This window comes from Oncorhynchus kisutch, linkage group LG4, assembly GCF_002021735.2.
Source record: "Oncorhynchus kisutch isolate 150728-3 linkage group LG4, Okis_V2, whole genome shotgun sequence".
Classification (NCBI taxonomy): Eukaryota; Metazoa; Chordata; class Actinopteri; order Salmoniformes; family Salmonidae; genus Oncorhynchus; species Oncorhynchus kisutch.
In genome coordinates, this window is record NC_034177.2 from 49,852,805 (window position 1) to 49,861,666 (window position 8,862).

The following is an 8,862-nucleotide window of genomic DNA, read 5'->3' on the forward strand; positions in this document are numbered from 1 at the left end:
CAGCTTCACCTGGAATGCTTTTCCAACCGTCTTGAATGGGTTCTCACATATGCTGAGCACTTCTTGGCTGCTTTTCTTTCACTCTGCAGTCCAACACATCCCAAACCATCTCAATTAGGTTGATTGTGGAGGCCAGGTCATCTGATGCAGCACTCCATCACTCTCCTTCTTGGTCAAAAAGCCCTTACACAGCCTGGATGTGTGTTGGGTCATTGTCCTCTTGAAAAACAAATGATAGTCCCACTAAGCGCAAACCAGATGGGATGGTTTATCGTTGCAGAATGCTGTGGTAGCCATGGTGGTTAAGTGTGCCTTGAATTCTAAACAAATCACAGACAGTGTCACCAGCAAAGCACCCCCACACCATCACACCTCCTCCTCCATGCTTCACGATGGGAACCACACATGCGGAGATCATCCATTCACCTACCTTGTGCGTCTCACAAAGACACTGCGGTTGGAACCAAAAATCTCAAAATTGGACTCATCAGGACAACTTTCCACCAGTCTAATGTCCATTGCTTGTGTCTCTTGGCCCAAGCAAGTCTCTCCTTATTATTGGTGTCCTTTAGTAGTGGTTTCTTTGCAGAAATTTGACCATGAAGGCCTGATTCACGCAGTCTCCTCTGAACAGTTGATGTTGAGATGTGTCTGTGAAAGTCCTCATGAGAGCCAAATTCATCATAGCGCTTGATGGTTTTTGCGACTACACTTGAAGAAACTTTCAAAGTTCCTGAAATTTTATGGACTTGTTGACCTCCATGTCTTATAGTAAAGATGGACTGTCTTTCTCTTTGCCTATTTGAGCTGTTCTTGCCATTTGAAAAATTTGAATTTACCAAATAAGGCTATCTTCTCTATCAAATAAAATAAAATCAAGTTGTATTTGTCACATTCCCCCGAATACAACAGGAAATACCGTGACATTCTTACTTACAAGCCCTTAACCAACAAGGCAGTTCGAGAAAGAGATTTAATCTAATATTTTATAAATAAAATTATAAATAAACTAAAGCAAAAAAAATATATATATATATATCAAAAAGTAACAATGTAAATAGTCTGGGTGGCCATTTGATTAGTTTAGTTGTTTAGCAGTCACATGGCTTGGGGATAGAAGCTGTTAAGGAACCTTTTGGTCCTAGACTTGGTGCTTTGGTACCGCTTGCCATGTGGTAGCTAAGATTAAAGTCTATGATGTGGGTGGCTGGAGTCTTTTACAATTTTGGGGGGCCTTCCTCTGATCCTGCCTGGTATGGAGGTCCTGGATGGCAGGAAGGTTGGCCCCAGTGATGAACTGGGCTGTACGCACCACCCTCTGTAGGTTCGATGCTGAGCAGTTGCCATACCAAGCGGTGATGCAACCATGCTCTTGATGGTACAGCTGTAGAACTTTTTGAAAATGCCAAATCTTTTCAGCCTTCTGTGGGGGAATAGTCATTGTCATGCTTTCTTCACGACTGTCTTTGTGTGTTTGGATAATCCTTAGTGATTTGGACACCAATGAACTTGAAGCTCTCGACCTGCTCCACTGCAGCCCCGTTGATGTGAATGGGGGCATGCTCGGCCATCCTTTTCCTGTATTCCACAATCAGCTCCTTTGTCTTGGTCACATTGAGGGAGAGGCTGTCGTGTCGTCAGCAACTTGATGGTGTTGGAGTTGTGCATGGCCATGCAGTCGTGGGTGAACAGGGAGTATAGGAGGGGAATAATAAACACTGTTGGGGTGGTATGCAAATTGGAGTGGGTCTAGTGTTTCTGAGATGATGGTTTGGATGTGAGCCATGACTTGCCTTTTCAAAGCATTTCATAGCTACAGATATGAGTACTACGGGGCGATAGTCATTTAGTCAGGTTACCTTGGCGTTCTTGAGCAAAGGGTCTATGGTAGTCTCCATGAAACATTTACTTATTACAGACTAGGTCAGGGACAGATTGAAAATGTCAGTGAAGACACTTGCCAGCTGGCCAGCACATGCTTTGAGTATGCTTCCTGGTAATCTGCTTGAATGTTAAACATGTTAAAGGTCTTACTCACATCGGCTATGGAGAGCATGATCACACAGTTGTCCGGAACAGCTGGTGCTCTCATGCATGGTTCAGTGTTGGTTGCCTCGAAGCGAGCATAGAAGGCATTTAGCTTGTCTGGTAGGTTTGCGTCATTGGACAGCTCACGGCTGTGAGCAATTCCACATCCGACAAGCGATTCCACATCCGACAAGCATCAGAAGCGGTGTAGTAGGATTTGGTCTTGGTATTTTTCTCTAGTTGCATATGTGACATGCTGGTAGAAATTAGGTAAAACCAATTGCAGATTTCATGCATTAAAGTCCCCTGGCCATGAGCAGGGCCACTTTTGGATGAGCATTTTCTTGTTTGCTTATGACCTTAAACAGCTTGTTGAGTGCGGTCTTAGTGCCAGCATCAGTTTGTGGTGGTAAATAGACAGCTACGAAAAATATAGATGAAAACTCTTGGTAAATAGTGTGGTCTACAGCTTATCAACTCAGGTGAGCAAAACCTCAAGACTTCCTTAATATTAGAGATCGCGCACCAGCTGTTGTTGAAAAAGAGACACACACCATGCTTGTCATTTTCACGGACTAGGGAGTTTTTTAGGATAAGAATAGAGCTAAGTACAGGCAAAATCATAGATGACAACCAGGTTCAGTCTGTTTGGTAGACAAAATTCACCATTCAACAGGACAATAACCTAAAACACAAGGCCAAATATACACTGGAGGTGCTTACCAAGATGACATTGAATGTTCCTTAGTGGCCTTAGTTACAGTTTTGCTTAAATCTTCTTGGAAGTCTATGGCAAGACTGGAAAATGGCTGGCTAGCGATGATCAACAATCAATTTGACAGAGCTTGAAGAATTATTTAAATAATAATGTGCAAATATTGTACAATCCAGGTGTGCACAACTTCCCCAGAAGGACCGCTTTATTCACTACCAAAGGTGATCCTAAAATGTATTGGCTCAGGGGTGTGATACTTATGCAAATGAGATATATCTATGTGCTGTATAGCCTGACTAAAGAGCCATATGACACTAGTCTGGTCCCATATCTATGTGCTGTATAGCCTGACAATGACCATACATTGACCAAAATAATTTGGACTTGATGTAGTGTCCCTAAATTCCTCCATACTCCTCTAATATCTGATAAATCACATCCATTATGTTTTAAATTCCTTCCATGAGTCAACAATAATAGGAATTTAAACTTTATAGCTCACTAATAGGACTTATCACCAGCCCAGTCAGTGTAATCCTGTAACACACTGTGAAATGAGTTTCTCTTTGCTATTTAAATGCAAATGCAGAAGCAATGCTGCGTGGAGAGAATCGTGAGAGAGAGAGAGAGGTTCATAACTTGGACCAGGGAGAGCAGCGAAGCATCCAAACAAACCACCAGATTTGTAGACTCAATCCACCTTTAATGTGATTTCCTACGAGAGTTAATTAGAAAAACCTGATATCAGATCTGTAATTAACCACGTAGATAATGTTGTCTCTAATAAGAGTTGTTAGTTAAGAGCTGGTCTCAGACCTGTAAACACCAGCACGATTAATGTTGTAGTTTATAACAGTAAATCATTAGTAGATGGTCTTAGATCAGTGACTTTACTCTGGAGGAGGACAGGCCTTTTTGTTTGAGATCCTATCCTACATTGGATATACAGAAAACATGCCTTTGTAAAATTGAATTAAATGTACAAATAATTATTTTGCATATTTTCCATCTATTGATGTGACAATTCCTTTTATCATTCTTACACTACTCGATTAAGAATCTAGGTAGAACAGAGTGTTTTCAGTTTGTTCAGTACTATGATCTCTAGTTACAAGCAAATGCGTTTTCTGATTGCAACATCCTCCTTGGATATTGTAAAATGAGATTGTCTGAAGCACCTGTCCCTGGGAGAAGATGGGAAGAGAGAGAAGAGAGTCACTTTATTCTGAAGTATACCTGGGGGATAACATGATTTACAGTATACGACAACAACAAAACCAGCACAGGCAGGCAACAAACTTTCCAAAGCATCAATGTGTATTTCTGCTGCATCCAGAGAGGATAAACAGCTTTTATTTTACTGAAGTGAATTTGTAACTTGTCATGAGTTTAGAGTACATGGAAGTTGAAAAATGACTGTATTCATTGAGTTGATATGAGCATATCTACGTTTCTATTTTAGAAACCAAATACATAAACTGCTCAAACGTTAGACAACTAAAATGTGTATCTGCTGTCTGAAAGGACATACAGTTTAAGACTTGAATTCAAGTTTTAAATGACATTTTCTTCACAGTACTTTCCATCTCTGTATCATTGTATAGCTGCCTAACTCATTTTCATACATTTCTTATGAAATGGCCTTTTCCAAATAACTCCTTTTTAGTGTCCCTGCTTGCAGACAGTAATTCTGAGATGATGAAGACAGACCGCCAGCTGTCAGCTGTTGGATAATAAAGGTATTTAATGAATTCATTGGCTGATTGGCTGCCGCTATCGAGGAGACACATGCAGCCACAGTTTATGACCATTGAGCTGATTCCTGCCAACTAAATTGGCTTTTCAATGTTCTGTTCGGAACGGTGCGAGAATCAGGAAGAGAATACATCCCACTGATTGGTCGTGTATGATTGGTTGAGGTGGCCAAGTGCTGGATTAATTGCTATTGTCATAATGCGATGGCAACGCAAGGCTATTATCCTGATGGTGAGCATTCATCATGCACCAGCCCACAGCTTGAGGCATGAGGCATCAGGCCTTAGCGGCAGAGTAGTGTAGCATGCGCTACAGTACTTGCAACACTAATCATTCCTCTTGTGTGTATGCTGTTTTACATAGCAATTCTCCATTCGTGCTCCTTCATCAAGCTGAGCCCAGCCACTCAGGACGACAGACAATGCTGGATTTAGTCTTCACTGATGTCCTTATTTAAAAAAAATATATATTATTTATTAATTTTAATTTTTACAAACAGACACCCCCCATCCCTGACAGAAGACAGAATAACAAAACAAGGGGAAAAAAAGAAAAGAAAAACAGCACAGAAAGAAATCAGCACCACGCTTCAGTGATATTTGATATGTAAGGAACATACTCCATTAAAAATAATTACTGTGGATCAGGGTGGGTTGCTAGTTGTATGTTGTGTTGCCCATTATCAGGTGACAGACAAGCTAAAAAGGGCAACCACATCTTAAACGAATGTATTAGATTTGCCAGAGATATCATGGCTAATCCTTTTCATATGTAGCAAACTAGGGACTTCGGATTTACACACAGGTACAGTCTCCTTATTCCAAAGGCTTTTGTTTTTGCATTTACCATGCCATATTGTACAGTATTTTGTTTCCAGTGGGTTCAAGTCATCAGGTGCTGTGACCGACCTAAAGCAGCAGTATCCAGGGCTTGTGCGAGGTTTCAGCTGTATACTTCTGAGTAACCCTTAAAAATATCCAGCCAGAGTGCATTCAATTATGAGCATCACCAGAAGAGATGAGCTCCGGTACCTTCGGCAGATTTGCACTTTCGGCACATTGGAGAAACCGAGGGATAAAACAAATGCGATTTGTTACAGGAATATTTTAGTCTGTGAATCACTTTATATTGAATAAATTGGTGCCGGGTGTTTATTGAGCAAAAGTGAATATCCCTAAGGAAATCAGCCCAGCTATCATCAGTAATCTCCACACCAATGTCTTCCTCCCAGAATTCCTTCAAATATTGTGTGGATACAGAGTAATATGCTGTAAATCAATCTACAAATCTGGAGACCAGACTCTTGGATTCAGGGACGAGATTCATTCAAATATACAGTTTGCGGGCAAGTGTAATTGCTTAAAAATGTTGAATATTTAAGCAAACCTCATTTATTTTCTGAAGCTATATCATAAGAAATGAGATGCGGGGAGGTTGTACTCTTCCCTCGATTGCCCAAATGTTGCAAAAATTATAAATAATATAAAGGTCTGCAATAGTAGTAAGAAAAGAAACGTATTGTCAGTTAGTGAGGGAGTGAAAGCATGGTTATGGAAAATAGGATTACAGACTGAGGTCTCCAGGAGGCTGAAAGTTTCCCTTATTCGATGCCAAATTTGTTATGATTTTTTTTGCATAAAGTTATTGCCAGTAATAACTGTGGGGGATTTAGTTGATGAGAAAATGAGCGCAGGAAGAGAGGTGTTGTGGATATCTTGTTCAATAGCGAACCATGAAGGGGTGGAGGAATCTACCACACCAGGATATGCATTCTGCCAATAAACCGGTGCTCTAGCATTTGCTGCCCAATAATAATGCAGACAATTTGGCAGGCTCAGGCCTCCTAACTCTTTGGGCTTGATTATGTTTTTTTTTAGATACAGTATACTTTGCATCCCCACACAAAAGGCAGGATGATAGAATCCAAGGATTTGAAAAAAAAATAGGCAGATTCTGAAAGAGATAAATACATCTGGGGAGTGTATCCATTTTAATAGCGTTAACAGGGCCTATCATAGATAGAGGCAACACTCTCCAGGACTCAATGTCACAATTCAACATCTTTATCATGCCGAGATTGTTCAATTTATAAATCCATTAAGGGTCCTTGGTGAAAACAACACCCAAATATTTGATTTTAAAAGGTATATTCTGGGTTTAGATCACCTTTAAGAGTTATCAATTCACTTTTATCCCAGTTTATGGTGTACCCAGAGCTCTCCAAATGATTTACTGAGCTCCAACAGATGTGGGAATGAATCTTTGAGACATGAAAGAAGCAAAATGACGTCATCCACATAGAGTGAGATGCGGTGATCAACCTTACGCATGTTTAGTGGAGCAATGTGAGGATCGTTACTGATACCAGAGATACTGGATAAAATGACAATAGGCCTATGTCTACGCCCTAACAATGGAATTCGTTGTCGACAGAGCGGAACGGCGGGCTGTCAATCCCTTTCGATTGGTGGATACACATCGTTATTTGAATACTCTTTTGAGGGGTGATCATGTCAACCACCTGTATTCAATGGAGAGTGAAATGCTATGCTAGCCTCCTGAATATGAATCACATTTCATCAGGGACAATTTTGATATAAAGTGTTTTTTCTCAAAGTTACCGGGATGTCACATACATCACTCTTATATCACCAAACGTGTAACAACCTAAGCATCATGAAACTTCTATTAGATCAAATAAACCTCAGGTATCAAAATAGCGATTCATTTTTATCTTCACTAAATTCAACAATCTCTGGTTGCCGCCCATACAAAAACTCCTCAATTGCTTAATCATGAATGATCTGCTTAATGTGGACAGATTTTGGGTGGACATTTCAACCCAAAAGGCAACACTCTTGCCCAAACCAAAATCCTTTATTACTGTCAGAATGTAGGTTCCGGACTGTGGACCGTTGTTGGAGGTTCCGGACTGTGAAACGTCGCAGCTCTGGACTGGGAACTGTCGCCGGAAGCTCTGGACTGTGGACGCGCACTGGAGGCCTGATGCGTGGTGCTGGCACAGGTGGCACCGGGCGGATGACACGCAACTCAGGGCGAGTGCGGGGAGGAGGCACAGGACGTACTGGACTGTGGGGGAGCCCTGGCGGTCTGGTGCGTGGTGCCGGCACTGGTGGTACCGAGTTGGTGACACGCACCTCAGAGCGAGTGCGGGAAGCAGGCACAGGACGTACTGGACTGTGGAGGCGCACTGGAGATCTGGAGCGTAGAGCTGGCACAATGCGTCCTGGCTGGATGCTCACTTGAGCCGGACAAGTGCGGGGGGCTAGCACAGGATTCACTGGGCTGTGCAGACGCACCGGAGACACAGTACGCAGATCCGGCGCAGGATATCCTGGTCCAAGGAAGTGTACTGGAGACCAGGAGCGCTGAGCCGACACCATCCGTCCTGGCTGGATGCCCATTCTAGCCCGGCAAATGTGAGAAGCTGGAATAGAGCGCACCGGACTTTGAATGCGAACTGGAGACACCGTGCGCATCTCTGCATAACACGGTACCTGACCAGTCACACGCTCCCCACGGTTAGCACGAGGAGTTGGCTCAGGTCTCCAACCTGACTCTGCCAATCAGCCAATCAGAAGAATCGGGTGGATTCGTCTGTCACGTTCTTCATATGAAGGAGACCAAGGTGCAGAGTGGTATACGTACATTCTCTATTTATTAAATGAAAGCCGAACAAAAACAATAAAGAACAAATGAAACGTGAAGCTATCCAAACTAGTGCTGACAGGCAACTAAACATAGACAAGAAGCCACGAACACAAAAGGGAAAAGGGCTACCTAAATATGATCCCCAATCAGAAACAACGATAAACAGCTGGCTCTAATTGGGAACCATATCAGGCCACCCTAGACATACGAAAACCCTAGACATACAAAAACCCTAGACAATACAGAAACTAGCATACCCACCCTCGTCGCACCCTGACCAAACCAAAATATAAAGAAAAAAGAGATATCTAAAGTCAGAGCGTGACAGGCGGGGTGTTTCATGATTAACTACTCATGGTGTGATTGTGATAACATACAGGAACTCAAGTCCTTTTGTTCACCCAGCCTATAATACCTTACAATCAAATGCTGACCGCATTTCCTCCCAAGATAATTATCTTTGGTTATAGTCACAAGCCAATACCACGACGGCCCTCAAAAACTTGGACTGTATGCAAAGAAACCGTATGTCCCGAGGATGCATTTATTGTAGCTGGGGATTATAACAAAGCAAATTAGAGAAAAACGTTACCAAAGTAACTATCAACACATGAACTGTGGTACTCTCGCTGCTAAAACACTCGACCACTGCTACTCCAACTTCCGGGAGGCCTACAGGGTCCTTCCCAGCC